Here is a 15,419-nt window from a genome sequence, read left to right as displayed (position 1 = left end):
TCCAGCCTGGTTTTTTAAGTCTCGGGGTCAGAAGTGGGGTCTTCCTGGGTATCCTACCATACAGTCCCTTTTCATTCAGACGCCGACGGATAGTACGGGGTGACACTGTTGTACCCTCGGACTGCGGTTCAGCTTGAACTTGTTTGGATGTTAGTCGAGGTTCTTTATCCACCATCCGCACAATCTTGCGTTGAAATCTCTCGTCAATTTTTCTTTTCCCTCCACATCTAGGGAGGTTAGCCACAGTGCCATGGGCTTTACACTTCTTGATGACACTGCGCACCGTAGACACAGGAACTTTCAGGTCTTAGGAGATGGACTTGTAGCCTTGAGATTGCTCATGCTTCCTCACAATTTGGGTTCTCAAGTCCTCAGACAGTTCTTTGGTCTTCTTTCTTTTCTCCATGCTCAATGTGGTCCACACAAGGACACAGGACAGAGGTTGAGTCAACTTTACTCCATGTCACCTGCTGCAAGTGTGACGCCCTGGGCAAGCCAGGGGTCACAGGTCATCACACCACCACACCCTACATCCCAGTTAGGAACACCAAGGCTACTAAAATCCTTGTTGCCTTCCTCCAGGAGCTGGTGTCCACACCAGGGGGTGGGCCAGGCGGTGGGCTCCGCCCACCGAGGAGTACACAGCCCTGGAGGTGGGAGGAACCAGGCAGTCAGCTCAGGGAAGAGCTTGAGAACAGTGAGGGAAGTGGAGGAGTAAACAGTGAAGTGGTAGAGGAGCTAAGTGAAGTGAAAGTGAAGTAGTAGTGGAGCAAAGAAGAAAAGGAGTAAAAGTGAGAGTAGAAAAGCCTGAAGTTAGTCCAGCTGTGTGCAGGACAGAGTCAGCAAGGTCAGCAACGGCGGTGACCGTCTGGAGGGGGACTGCTCGAAGGTTGCTGGAAGGACCGCGGACGGGTAGTGGCCCGGCGGTCTGGAGCAGTATACGAAGAACAGTCAGCACCAGGGCAGGGGCCTCTCGGACTCCGGCAAGGCTAGGAGTCGTCATAATTTGCCAAATCCGTCAGTGAAGGGGACGTCTGTCTCCAAACAACCAAGTCCAGATTGAAGGCAACAGTCCGACCGTAACGGAGAGACACCGCCACCGCCAGGGCACCAGTCTCTCAGGGCCAGCGCCTGCGGGCAAAGTAGGGCTCCTCCGGCCCATATCCAAGCCGGGGAGCGGGTTTCCGGTGGGAACCCATCGCTACCAACACAGAAACATTAGGTGCAGGACAAAGGGACATCACCGTCACCTACTGGGAGAGCAAGTGCAGCCGTCCGTGGGAACCGTCTTTCCAGCCGTGTGGTTTACCGAAAAACTGTGTCAACGTCTCAGGCTGAGTGAGTACCACAGTGCCGCAAGGCACAGCGCTGCCCCCGCGTCCCTGCACCCCGCCAAGCCCTGCATCACCCACCTCATCACTGGGCCCCGGGATCACCAACCCCTACCCACGGAGGGGCAACACAACAACTGGCTGCTCCATACCATCCCTCCCGGGATCCCCATACAGAGCAGCGGTGGTGTCCACAAATCACCACAACCGTGGGTGGCGTCACGGACAATAACCAATCCCTATACCCAAAACACCCCTTTCACTCACGGGCGAGGAGCGCCGCTAGAGTCCCCGGGATCCGGCCCATCGCTCGAGCCACCGAGCAGCAGCAGGCCGCAGCAGCCGCGGCAGCCGGACCCGAGCAGCAGTGGGAGAGCGCGGCGTCCCCTCCTCCGCCCGCGACACAAGTGTGATTTATTATTGCCAGCACCTGTTAGGTGCCACAGGTAAGTTACAGGGGCTATTATTACACAAATTGGAGAAACATCACAGGATTTTTCAAACAGTGCCAATACTTTTATCCACCCCCTTTTTATGTTTGGTGTGGAATTATATCCAATTTGGCTTTATGACAATTTTTTCATTTTTTTTCATTGAAGACAAATTAAATGAAGATAATAATACCAAAGAATTTGTGATTACAATCATCTTCAGGAAGAAACTGAGTATTATCTGACAGAATTGCAGGGGTGCCAATACTTTTGGCCAGCACTGTATAAGCACTTACAGGGGTTGTCCAGCTAAATACATTTATCAGCTATTCACAGTCTACACAGACTAACTAGTTGGACCTGATCACAGGAGTCCCAAAGTCTTATCAAAGAGTTTTCATTAGAATTGAACTATTACAAAAGTTTTGTACCACTTTTGCCTTTTTTAGGTCAGTCCTGGTCAATTCTGCCCACTTGATGATACCTTTGCATGCCCTTCTGCTCCCCCACCTTCACAATGACCTTTGCACACGCTCATTAGATGCTTCAATCCAAATGATAGGGTGAAAGCCTATTCAACGCTGCTAATTACGAGTGTTATTTCCTGAAACAACAGGAAATTAGAGTCTCAAAACGCCCCAGTGGCCATTGTGAGAATTTCAATATGATATTTTTAATACAGATTGTGATATCGCAAAAAATAAAAAAATAATCCCAAAATTGGAATTTAACAATAAGTTATATTCTGATGATATTGCTTTTAATTAGCACAAGCTCTGTTCCCTGATTGTGATGCATAATTGTCCAGTCTCTCAGATCGAGATAAATCTGAATGGGTTCATTCTTCCCAAAAATAATAAGTTATTATAGTCTTTGTTTCCACCAGAAAGCCATCAATTCATTTGTACTGATGCCGACAAATCAGAAAAGGCTTCATGTCTTGATGTTTTTGAAGTTGAGAAGAAAGAGATATTACAAAGTAGCCAGAAATTAAAATATATCCATCGTTCTACTATAAGTTCTAATGATATGACAATTACAGCTCTCCATAGAACATTAAGAGCACCAACTGTCATCTCCTATCTCAGTAATGGGAAAATCTTTATTCACTGAAAACAGATTTTATCTGTGAATTGAGAACTTTGAGAATGAAAGCCTTTCATAAGACCCTCCAAGAGCAAACAGGGGCTACCAAGAGTCTCACAAGCTGGAAGACCTGGCAAATTCCTTGTTTTATGAATATAAACATTCTCACACACGAGTAACGGAAAAGGGGAGGACCTCCTAAAGGGAGAATATGCGCCTGCACCCAACTGGTTCCTGTACGAACTAGAAAGACCCTAGCCACACAGCTAACAACACCACTTCGGACCTGACTTCCTCAAAGGCCGTCAAGGGGTTTCTCGTACCTCCTGAAAGACCAGAGAGAAGGCCATAACACACTGACAACAAGTGGAAGACACAAAGCTGTTGAAGGGTTTCTCGTACCTCCTGAAGGACCAGAGAGAAAGCTGAAACACACTGCCAACTAGTGGAAGACACAAAGCTGTAGAGGGGTTTCTTGTACCTTCTGAAGGACCAGAGAGAAGGCCGCAACACACTGCCAACAAGTGGAAGACACAAAGTTGTTGTGCGTTTTCTTGTACCTACTGAAGGACCAGAGAGGAGGCCAAAATACACTGCCAACAAGTAGAAGACACAAAGCTGTTGAGGGTTTTCTCGTACCTACTGAAGGACCAGAGAGAAGGCCGCAACACACTGCCAACAAGTGGAAGACACAAAGCTATTGAGGGGTTTCTTGTACCTCCTGAAGGACCAGAGAGAAGGCCGCAACACACTGTCAACAAGTGGAAGACACAAAGCTGTTGAAGGGTTTCTCATACCTCCTAAAGGACCAGAGAGAAGGCCACAACACACTGTCAACAAGTGGAAGACATAAAATTGTTGTGGGTTTTCTCGTACCTACTGAAGGACCAGAGAGGAGGCCACAACACACTGCCAACAAGTGGAAGACACAAAGCTGTTGAGGGTTTTCTCGTACCTACTGAAGGACCAGAGAGAAGGCCGCAACACACTGCCAGCAAGTGGAAGACACAAAGCTGTTGAGGGGTTTCTCATACCTCCTGAAGGACCAGAGAGGAGGCCGCAACACACTGCCAACAAGTGGAAGACACAAAGCTGTTGAAAGGTTTCTCATTCCTCCTGAAGGACTAGAGAGAAGGCCACAACACACTGCCAACAAGTGGAAGACACAACTCTGTTGAGGGGTTTCTTGTACCTCCTGAAGGACCAGAGAGGAGGCCACAACATACTGCCAACAAGTGGAAGATACAAAAACCCAGAATGAGAGAAATAAAATACGTTCATATAAGGTGAAAAGTGGCACCCATGTGGGTATGGACCCACTGTGCCACTGTGTCAAGTTTACCTTGAAGGGATGTGACTAAGTGCCTATCGAGTATTCACCAGAGCCTCTGATGGTAAGATTGGACTTGGCTTCTGTTAGACACCAGGTACCACTTCAGGCAGTCCCCGGACTAAAGCAGGTGTGGGCCTCAGAGTAACCGGTAGGACTGGATCAGGATGACAAGCAAAGTGGATACAAGTACCTGTTCAGACCAGACAGTTGGTTCTGACCGCACGGCTGGAATGGGATGCTGGCTGACAGGTCAGGTATGGGTTTTAGGCAGGCAGGTCAAGTTCGAGTTCAGGCAGGCAGGACAGATATGGGTTTAGGCTGGCAGGATACTGGTTCAGGAATCTGACAACTTACTAGCAGACACAAGACTGGCTAGATTCATTGTTGTTCAGGCATCTCCCAAAGGTGGAGGATGCCTTAAGTACCTAGAGTCTCTCAGCCATAGGCTGGAGGCATTTCCAGTTTAAGCATGCTGCCCCTTTAAAAGGCAGGGAGCATGCGCATCTTAAGCTATCTACCAGGGGACCTGTGGAGCATGCTCAGGACCTGGAAGCCAGAAGACAGAGGACACCGGGAAGGGCCACTCTGAATAGAGGTGAAGGCATCAGCATCCATGCTGAGGGGAGGAAGAGGGACGCCGGTGTTACAAAAGGAATAATTGCTGGGAAGGAAAACTCAAAGCAGGAACTCAACAGGTGTTTACCAAAAGGTAGACTCCTAAGCTGAAGGGCTGGAACTCCTAGAAACAAGTCCACCTAGAGGTACAACCAGCAAGGAAGTACAGTTAAAGGTGAACATATGTGATTTTGGAATATGGGCGGTTGTGTATCATGTTGTGTAGGTTCGTATTTTAGGCGTGGTTCACTTTCCATTCTGTGTATTCCTTGTGTGTACATTGTATTGTCTGTAGGTAATCACCCCCTGTAGTGTTTCTATCCCTAAGTCTGGGGGAGGGGGGCCTGAGATCCACCTAAACTCTCTGCTTACCTGAAGAATTAGTCAGTCAGGCTGGGAAGGAGAAGAGAGAAGGATTGATCCTCTGAGGGAGAAGCTAACACCCCAGAGAGACTGTGAGAAACCCCGATTTCCCTGGAAAAGGACTGCTGGATGATTGTGACTCATCCCCAGGACGTTTATTGCTTACTGAACTATATTCGTGTTTCTGCACTACTTTACCCTCTGTGGGGTGGATTATTTGATGGACATTCTGGATTGTTTGGAATAAATATTCTTTGGATGTCTCTCGCTTTGTTGATTGTGTGATATCGGAGAAGGACCCCGTCACAACATATATAACCCAACCCAGAATGTGATGAGGAGGACCAAAATGGGAAAATGAAAAACACCTGGAGAGGACTGAACCAAGAAGGGAGGACAAAGATAATAAGAACCATCAGCATTTGAACAGGGAAGAAAAGCGAATAACCCAGCAGACAGAGGAACTGACCATGAAACAACAGGCCACCGGATCTCATACCCAAACCGAACCATGAGACTTATATGATACAAATAACCTGTTTGTTTTAAAGGGGTGCTACAGAGAAATCAACACTTGCTACCACCTTCCTCTACTGATTACAACAGGTGTTTTTGTTCGTGCGACAATAAGCAAGTGCTAATCTGGCAGCAGCTTAATATCTTTTCCCCATTGAATATAACCCATGCTTGGCCAGAATGAAATGAGTGCGGGCTACAAGGGGGTACATCGTCTTGCCAAACACTCAGTTCTCTAAGGCTTTTTTTTCGCTTTAATATTCTCTTTATGAACCAGGAGGATCAGGATGAGCGGCAGGAAATAAATCAATGAACTTCAAAAGGTTTCTCCGGACCAGCTGGAGATAAATAATATTATAATTCGGCATTTCAGCTTCTGTTACTTTATCGCCAACATCATATCAAATGCTAATCAGTGACATAAACAATCGGAGGAGCCGCAATAAACGCGACCGGACTCGTTATATTGTTATTACAGGCTCTGAAATTGGAAATGGAAATTAAGTAGCTGTGAATGGATAAAGGAGACGTGAACTTTGATGAATGTCTTTGAAGTTGTTTTTCTATTTTTATGCATTTGCAGGAAAATTATGTCTGCTCGAGGCAGAAGAGCGACAAAATAATAACAATATTCCATAAAGGCATCTATAAAATCTCATTTCCATCACATCGAGACTCAGAAAATAGTCACAAACCGGAAATTCTAATTATAAGCAACTACAGGCAAGAATTAATTTATCGTCTTGGCCAAATCAGTCAAATAAAAGTGTTAAAGGGGTGGTCCAGGAATTAGGAAATAAATATTAGAACCGTCTAACACCTGCCACCCCCATTGCAGCTCCCGAGGCCGCCAGGAGTGCACGTTTTACAGGGATGGAACAGCACAGCGCCACCCTCCGCATAGTGGCCATTCTCAGGTACTGCAACTCAGATCACATTGAGTTCAATAGAAGCAGAGCTGCAGTACCGAGAATGGCCACTGGGTAGTGTACAGAGCTGCAGTACCAAGAATGGCCACTGGGTAGTGTACAGAGCTGCAGTACCAAGAATGGCCACTGGGTAGTGTACAGAGCTGCAGTACCAAGAATGGCCACTGGGTAGTGTACAGAGCTGCAGAACCGAGAATGGCCACTGGGTAGTGTACAGAGCTGCAGTACCAAGAATGGCCACTGGGTAGTGTACAGAGCTGCAGTACCAAGAATGGCCACTGGGTAGTGTACAGAGCTGCAGTACCAAGAATGGTCACTAGGTAGTGTACAGAGCTGCAGTATCAAGAATGGCCACTGGGTAGTGTAAAGAGCTGCCATACCGAGAATGGCCACTGGGTTGTGTAAAGAGCTGTAGTACCAAGAATGACCACTGGGTAGTGTACAGAGCTGCAGTATCAAGAATGGCCACTGGGTAGTGTAAAGATCTGCAGTTTCAAGAATGGCCACTGGGTAGTGTACACAGCTGCAGTACCAAGAATGGCCACTGGGTAGTGTACAAGAGCTGCAGTACCAAGAATGGCCACTGGGTAGTGTACAAGAGCTGCAGTACCAAGAATGGCCATTGGGTAGTGTACAGAGCTGCAGTATCAAGAATGGCCACTGGGTAGGGTAAAGAGCTGCCGTTTGAAGAATGGCCACTTGGTAGTGTAAAGATCTGCAGTTTCAAGAATGGCCACTGGGTAGTGTACAGAGCTACAGTACCACGAAAGGCCACTGGGTAGTGTACAGAGCTGCAGTACCAAGAATGGCCACTGGGTAGGGTAAAGAGCTGCAGTACTGAAAATGGCCACTGGGTAGTGTACAGAGCTGCAGTACCACGAAAGGCCACTGGGTAGTGTACAGAGCTGCAGTACAAAGAATGGTCAATAGGTAGTGTACAGAGCTACAGTACCACGAAAGGCCACTGGGTAGTGTACAGAGCTGCAGTACCAAGAATGGCCACTGGGTAGTGTACAGAGCTGCAGTACTGAAAATGGCCACTGGGTAGTGTACAGAGCTGCAGTACCCCGAAAGGCCACTGGGTAGTGTACAGAGCTGCAGTACCAAGAATGGCCACTGGGTAGGGTAAAGAGCTGCCGTTTTAAGAATGGCCACTGGGTAGGGTAAAGATCTGCAGTTTCAAGAATGGCCACTGGGTAGTGTACAGAGCTGCAGTACCAAGAATGGCCACTGGGTAGTGTACAAGAGCTGCAGTACCAAGAATGGCCACTGGGTAGTGTACAAGAGCTGCAGTACCAAGAATGGCCACTGGGTAGTGTACAGAGCTGCAGTATCAAGAATGGCCACTGGGTAGTGTAAAGAGCTGCCGTACCGAGAATGGCCACTGGGTTGTGTAAAGAGCTGTAGTACCAAGAATGACCACTGGGTAGTGTACAGAGCTGCAGTATCAAGAATGGCCACTGGGTAGGGTAAAGAGCTGCCGTTTGAAGAATGGCCACTGGGTAGTGTAAAGATCTGCAGTTTCAAGAATGGCCACTGGGTAGTGTACACAGCTGCAGTATGAAGAATGGTCAATAGGTAGTGTACAGAGCTGCAGTACCAAGTATAGCCACTGGGTAGTGTACAGAGCTGCAGTACTGAAAATGGCCACTGGGTAGTGTACAGAGCTGCAGTACCATGAAAGGCCATTGGGTAGTGTACAGAGCTGCAGTACCAAGAATGGCCACTAGGTAGTGTACAGAGCTGCAGTACGAAGAATGGTCAATAGGTAGTGTACAGAGCTGCAGTACCAAGAATGGCCACTGGGTAGTGTACAGAGCTGCAGTACCAAGAATAGCCACTGGGTAGTGTACAGAGCTGCAGTACTGAAAATGGCCACTGGGTAGTGTACAGAGCTGCAGTACCACGAAAGGCCACTGGGTAGTGTACAGAGCTGCAGTACCAAGAATGGCCACTAGGTAGTGTACAGAGCTGCAGTACGAAGAATGGTCAATAGGTAGTGTACAGAGCTGCAGTACCAAGAATGGCCACTGGGTAGTGTACAGAGCTGCAGTACCAAGAATAGCCACTGGGTAGTGTAAAGAGCTGCAGCACCAAGAATGGCCACTAGGTAGTGTACAGAGCTGCAGTACCACGAAAGGCCACTGGGTAGTGTAAGCGGAGGGGGGCTCCTAGGCGTCAGACCCTACCAATCTGATATTAATGGGCCATCGATATCGTATTCCTAGACAACCCTTCTAATAATATTCCATGCCGGGTTCATTAAGGGGTTTATGCAGTATATAAGTAGCTGTATATGATGTTCTTTGGATCCTGGTAGATACCAATAATCCAGACTTAAAGGGATTGTCCACTTTTGACTGTTATTTTTAAGTAGGGTTTCCAAAATATAAGCTGGAACCTCTGGAATCAGCTGAAATCTATCAAGTGTTCAACTTTTCCTGCAGCACCCCTGCAGGCCAAAGTGGGTATTACACAGTTTTTGAAAAATGACCTTTTTCCTCCCGAGAGCCTGCATTAAGGGGTTATTCCCATCTCTAAGATCCCATCCCAATAAGTAGTAGGTTTAATAATAATAATAATATTAGCAAATACTTCCAATTAGAAATGCAGTATAGTTCTCCTGATTGGTTATGTGTCTTACCTCATGTGCAGGGCATTGCAGCTTACTTATCCAGCAATGCTCATCAATGGTCTCCATAGTCCCTCCTATATGTAGGCATTCAAAAAGTCACCTGTAGGTGGTATCAAAGAGCAGTATTATTCCTTCTGGTGGGGATCTCATTTGCATACACTTTATAGAATGTAACTATTATGTTATGGGGCTTTTTAGTCCAGTTATTTTATGGTTCCCAATTAAAGCAGTACTGGTTTCATCTCATGGATCCAGTATCCCATCATGGACCCAGTATTTCCCATCTGGATGGATTGTGCCCTTGTCACAAGACTGAATGCGCAGTTGTTCAGCTTGAGTGTAATTTCTGCGGACACATGGCTTCCGGGCCGGTGTATGAACGTTCACCACTTGTCTCATGATAGACCTCCGGGTCCTATAAGCCATGTCAGCCCATGTTCACTAAACAAGGCTGCATGTTATTACCGTATATAAATTTGATTTATTTACTGTATATATACACTTTAGAATGAAAATACGGATTTTGAGGTTAGGGCTAAACATGGGCTTAATTTTATATTAATCAGGGGGCACATGGGCTTAATTGTATATTAGTCAGGGGGCACATGGGCTTAATTGTATATTAATCAGGGGGCACATGGGCTTAGATGTATATTCATCAGGGGGCACATGGGCTTAATTTTATATTAATCAAGGGGCACATAGGCTTAATTGTATATTAATCAGGGGGCACATAGGCTTAATTGTATATTCATCAGGGGGCACATGGGCTTAATTTTATATTAATCAAGGGGCACATAGGCTTAATTGTATATTCATCAGGGGGCACATGGGCTTAATTTTATATTAATCAAGGGGCACATAGGCTTAATTGTATATTAATCAGGGGGCACATAGGCTTAATTGTATATTCATCAGGGGGCACATGGGCTTAATTTTATATTAATCAAGGGGCACATAGGCTTAATTGTATATTAATCAGGGGGCACATAGGCTTAATTGTATATTCATCAGGGGGCACATGGGCTTAATTTTATATTAATCGAGGGGCACATGAGTTTGATTGTATATTCATCAGGGGGCACATAGGCTTAATTGTATATTCATCAGGGTGCACATGGGCTTAATTGTATATTTATCGGGGTGCACATGGGCTTAATTGTATATTAATCAGGGGGCACATGGGCTTAATTGTATATTCATCAGGGGGCACATGGGCTTAATTGTGAATTAATCAGGGGGCACATGTGCTTAATTGTATATTCATCAGGGGGCACATGGGCTTAATTGTATATTCATCAGGGGGCACATGGGCTTAATTGTATATTAATCAGGGGACACATGGGCTTAATTGTATATTAATCAGGGGGCACATGGGCTTAGATGTATATTCATCGGGGGCACATACAAAAACATCAGATTTTCTAACGGTTTTTGATCCACGTGTGAATCCTGCCCTTGGGACACAAACAGCGGTACCACTTATTAATGGCAAGCTTTGGCATCCATACACTGGGGTATTTGTCTCCAGCCCATTACTTCCAGTATGCTGTCAGGATATACTGGGAGTTATGGGTTTTGCCATTATTGGGGAGCCAGAGGTTGGAGGCCACTCCACAATGAGAACTCTTCCAAGCGAGACTCTACGCTACAATCGTAAAATCTGGAGTTAGAGGCCATGGAGAACCTCAGCGATTCCCACTCCTTAGATGAACTATATTTAGAAGTCAACTGGACCAGTTCCATCGGGGAGGTCTTTTCTGAACTCATCGTTGATTATCTGACTTAATTAACCCGGGCTGAGTTAATTAACCCATCTTAAATGGACTGCTTTTCATTTAATGAGCTTGAAACCAGGTTAATTTGGCCATCATGTCAATGATCGTTGGAGAGAAAACGTTTCCTGGATGAAATTGGATATTGTTTTAAATGAGACACGCGGTGTATGAGTCACACACAGTGGTATCTTCCTGTGTGCGCGGCACGAGAGATCCCCGCGGTGATCTGCTAAGGCCTTTATGTTCTACGTTGCCTTTCTCTTTAACATTAAACATTTTTGAAAGGGGTTCCAAGATTGAGGATAGTCTATTAATATCAGATTGGCGGAGGTTGGATTCCCACTGATCTGGGTCCCTTAATAATTTACCAGACAAGTGACTGTCCCTGATTGTTTAGGCTTCACCTGGTGAGGTGGATTCTCCAAGCCCAAGGTCCGGGTGGGCACAGAAGCCACAAGCCTTAGTGCAGCAGGCAGGTGAAGCACGAGGATAATGGGAAGTAAAGGTACTGGATGTTAGAAAGCAGGTAAGAGAGGTACTGAAAGCTGAAAGCAGACAGGAGACTGGTAGCAGAGGTAATAGAAGCCACAGGCAGACAGGAGATCAGTAGCAGAGGTATGGATGCCGCAGATAGACAGGAGATCGGTAGAAGGGGTAATGGAAGCTGCAGGCAGACAGGAGACCAGTAAAAGATGTACTGATAGGACACCGGTAGCAAAGTTACTGTACGCTGCTGTCAGACAGGAGACAACTAGTAGAGGTACTGAAAGCCACAGGCAGACAGAAGAGCAGAAGTAGAGGCACTGGAGGCCACAGACAGACAGGAGAATGATAGCAGAGGTACTGGAAGCCACAGGCAGATCAGAGACCAGTAGCAAGGATACTGGAAGCCACTGGCAGAAAGGAGACAACTAGTAGAGGTACTGGAAGCCACAGGCAGATTAGAGACCAGTAGCAGATGTACTGGAAGTTGCAGGTAGACCAGAGACTGGTAGCAGAGGTACTGAAAGTTGCAGGCAGACCAGAGACTGGTAGCAGAGGTACTTGAAGCTGCAGGCTAAAAGGCGACCAAAAAACACAAAAACCTGAGCTGAAACAATGTTCAGTAAACATGCAACATTAAGCATGTGAATTGCAGCCTTAAGACTAGAAAAAACCAAGGAGAAAAATTGTATGAAAAATACCCTGAATATAAATAAATAAATTGCAAGTGCTTAATAACAGGGTACTTAGTGTATACATTTTTGCAAAAAGGTAAAAAGCTGTCTCACCTCGTCACGGTGTACCCATCTGAGACAGTCCCTAACCTACTGAAGTTAAAAACATTATCAATACCTGACTTGTGTCATGTCAGAACTCCAATATGAATGGTGGCAAGTGGTTAGCTGTGTCCCAGATAAAATACACAGCAAAGTGAGACGCAATCAGCTGTTCAGTCTCAGTACTAGGAGGGCTGCACCCCCAACTTGCAACCAAGCAAGAAAACATACAAAAAACACAAAAACCTGAGCTGAAACAATGTTCAGTAAACATGCAACATTAAGCATGTGAATTGCAGCCTTAAGACTAGAAAAAACCAAGGAGAAAAATTGTATGAAAAATACCCTGAATATAAATAAATAAATTGCAAGTGCTTAATAACAGGGTACTTAGTGTATACATTTTTGCAAAAAGGTAAAAAGCTGTCTCACCTCGTCACGGTGTACCCATCTGAGACAGTCCTGTCATGATGTATTTTACCTTCTCACTGTATTTGCTGTAATACTATGTCAGGATGTGATGTCACTTTCCTTTGGTTGTACTTACTGAACACTTTGAAATGTCTTGGGATGTAAGTAACCATACCTTCCCCCCATCTCCTGTGTCTCTGGGCCCATAATGCAATTATCTCTTGTCCACACAGCCAGGGGAACTTCTCATTGTTTCGTAAGCAGTGGATAACGCCAACTACACAAACCTGTAGACATCTCGGAGCCAACCTTCTAGAATCTTCTAGTGGGCCCAACCATTGCATAGACCCCTACCCTTGAGGGGCGGGCCCACGAGCTCAGACAATTCACTCCTGTTTCTAAATGCAGTTGGGAGTTGAGTTTTTGAAGAGGAAGGGAGCGAGATCTGAATCTGCGGACAGACCTCGCCGTCCAGTGGATTGTGTGGGATTTCTGGGACTCTGAAAAGGACTATTACGTTGTGATCTGGCACTTTGGATTATCGGGAGGTGCCCCCGAATCTGTTTTATTTGGACTTGTCGTGTGCTGTTCCTGTATTCCTGTTAGTAAACCTGTTGGATCATCCTCGGCCTGTTGTCTCTCTTTGCTCTGATGTACACCCCGTCACAAACTGGTGGCAGCGGCGGGATCAGAACAGAAGAAATGGAGGACAACAGCCAATCGACGTCTGAAACCAGAACCTCAGGATACAGGAACTGGACTGTGGCGAGTCTACAAACAAAGGCCCGTGAATTAGGTGTCGGCTACAAAGGACTCTCTAAGGAGCAACTAATTGAGGCATTGGAACACGCTTGCCTGCAAGATGGCACCGAGGAACAATTTCCACAGCAAGGGGAGCAAAGACGGGAGCCGGAGGTGAATACCCAAAAAAGTCAATGGGTTGTGTGGTACAAGGAAAAGATGGCACTGCTTGGAGATGAGGCCACCATAGAAGATAAGAGGGAGGCCATGCGTGGAGCTGAAGAGAAGGAGCGCAGGATGGAGGAGATGGCATTGCTGGATAAGCAGCTCGCTGTGGAAGCCGCGAGAGGTTCCAGACAGACTGTAACCCCAGCACCCATCATGAGGGAACTTCCCAGAGTGTCCCGCAAAGACTTCAAGCAGTTTAATGAGGCTGCTGGTGACATTGAGGGCTTCTTCCAGGACTTTGAGCATCAGTGTCGATTAATGGAAGTCCCAGAAAGGGAGCGCGTCCGGCATCTGGTTGGGCTCTTAGAGGGTGGAGCTGCTGCAGCCTATAGAGCTATGGACCCTCGGTGGAACTGTGAGTATGCGGATATTAAACAGACTATTCTAGAACATTATGCTGTAACGCCAGACACTTACAGGACTCAGTTCCGTACTCTAGCATGTGATGAGGAAGTGTCCTTCAAGATGTATGCCCACAAACTCAAACATCTGTGGCATCGTTGGTTGGAGGCAGAGGAGGCCTTAACCTTGGAGACCGTCCTCCAGGTCCTCCTAAAAGAGCAGTTTTACTTCAAGTGCCCCGCTGAGATCCGGGAATGGGTGCGTGAAAGGAGACCAGCCACTGTGGAGGAAGCTGCAGCTCTAGCTGATGAGGCTCTCACCATCAAGCCTCAGTGGAAAAAACTACTACGCAGTGAGAAAAAAAACACCAACCCCCCAACGCTGGTGGCCCCTGGTCCTTCTGGCCCCAATGTTCACCATCACCCTAGACCGTCAACTCATGGGGACCTTCGTGTGACTGTGCCTCGCATTACTCATGCTCCACCTTTGGGAATACGACGCGGAGGAAGAATCCCAGAGCGCAGATGTTATGGATGTGGGCAGCCTGGGCACATGCAATTCCAATGTCCAGGTGTTCGTAGACAGAACAGCTACAGACCGCCTTTGCCTGTTCATTACCTACAGACACCTTCACCAGGAGAAGAGCTGGATTCTGTGCCTGATGACTTGCCAAGTGACTCAGATATCCTGGCTCCCCTACCCGGAGTCTATGGGGTGCGAGCTCCAGCCACCTGTTCTTCTGATCTTCAGGACAAACATCTACAGGAGGTCGTGCTGGATGGCCAAAAAGTTGTTGGCTTCCGTGACACTGGGGCTTTCCTCACCATAGCCGATCCCCGAGTAATTCAACCACAAGCAATTCAAAAGGGACCAGGAATTGCCATTGAACTGGCAGGAGGTACCCAGAGATATATTCCAAGAGCGAGTGTGACCCTGGATTATGGCTTTGGGGCAAAACAATGTGTGGTCGGTGTGATGAGCGGCCTCCCTGCAGACGTTCTTCTAGGAAATGATGTGGGGAATCTTCATTGCCACTTTGTCGGTGCGGTAACCAGAAGTCAAGCCAAGAGAGCAGCCCATGTGGACGTGTACAACCCATCCATGGAACTGAGGCCACCAGAACTGCCATTACAGCCGGTGAGTGATTCTTCTTGTGGGGATAATATGAATGTTACTTGGGATAAAGTTCAGTTTAGACAAGAAGTAGAGACTGACCCCACCCTTGCTAGTTTTAGAACTCGGGCTGAAATAGGGCAGCTAGGGGAAAACGGAGAAAGAATTATCAGAGAAAATGGACTTCTGTATCGGGTTGCCAATGCCGACTCCCTAGATAAGCCCTGGACTTATAGCAAACAGCTGATTGTTCCTCAGAAGTACAGAATTCCCCTATTACACCTGGCTCATGACATTCCTACGGCTGG

Source organism: Anomaloglossus baeobatrachus, chromosome 11 (assembly GCF_048569485.1).
Source record: "Anomaloglossus baeobatrachus isolate aAnoBae1 chromosome 11, aAnoBae1.hap1, whole genome shotgun sequence".
Classification (NCBI taxonomy): Eukaryota; Metazoa; Chordata; class Amphibia; order Anura; family Aromobatidae; genus Anomaloglossus; species Anomaloglossus baeobatrachus.
The sequence above is the reverse complement of the archived record's forward strand: the minus strand, read 5'-3'. Positions refer to the sequence as shown.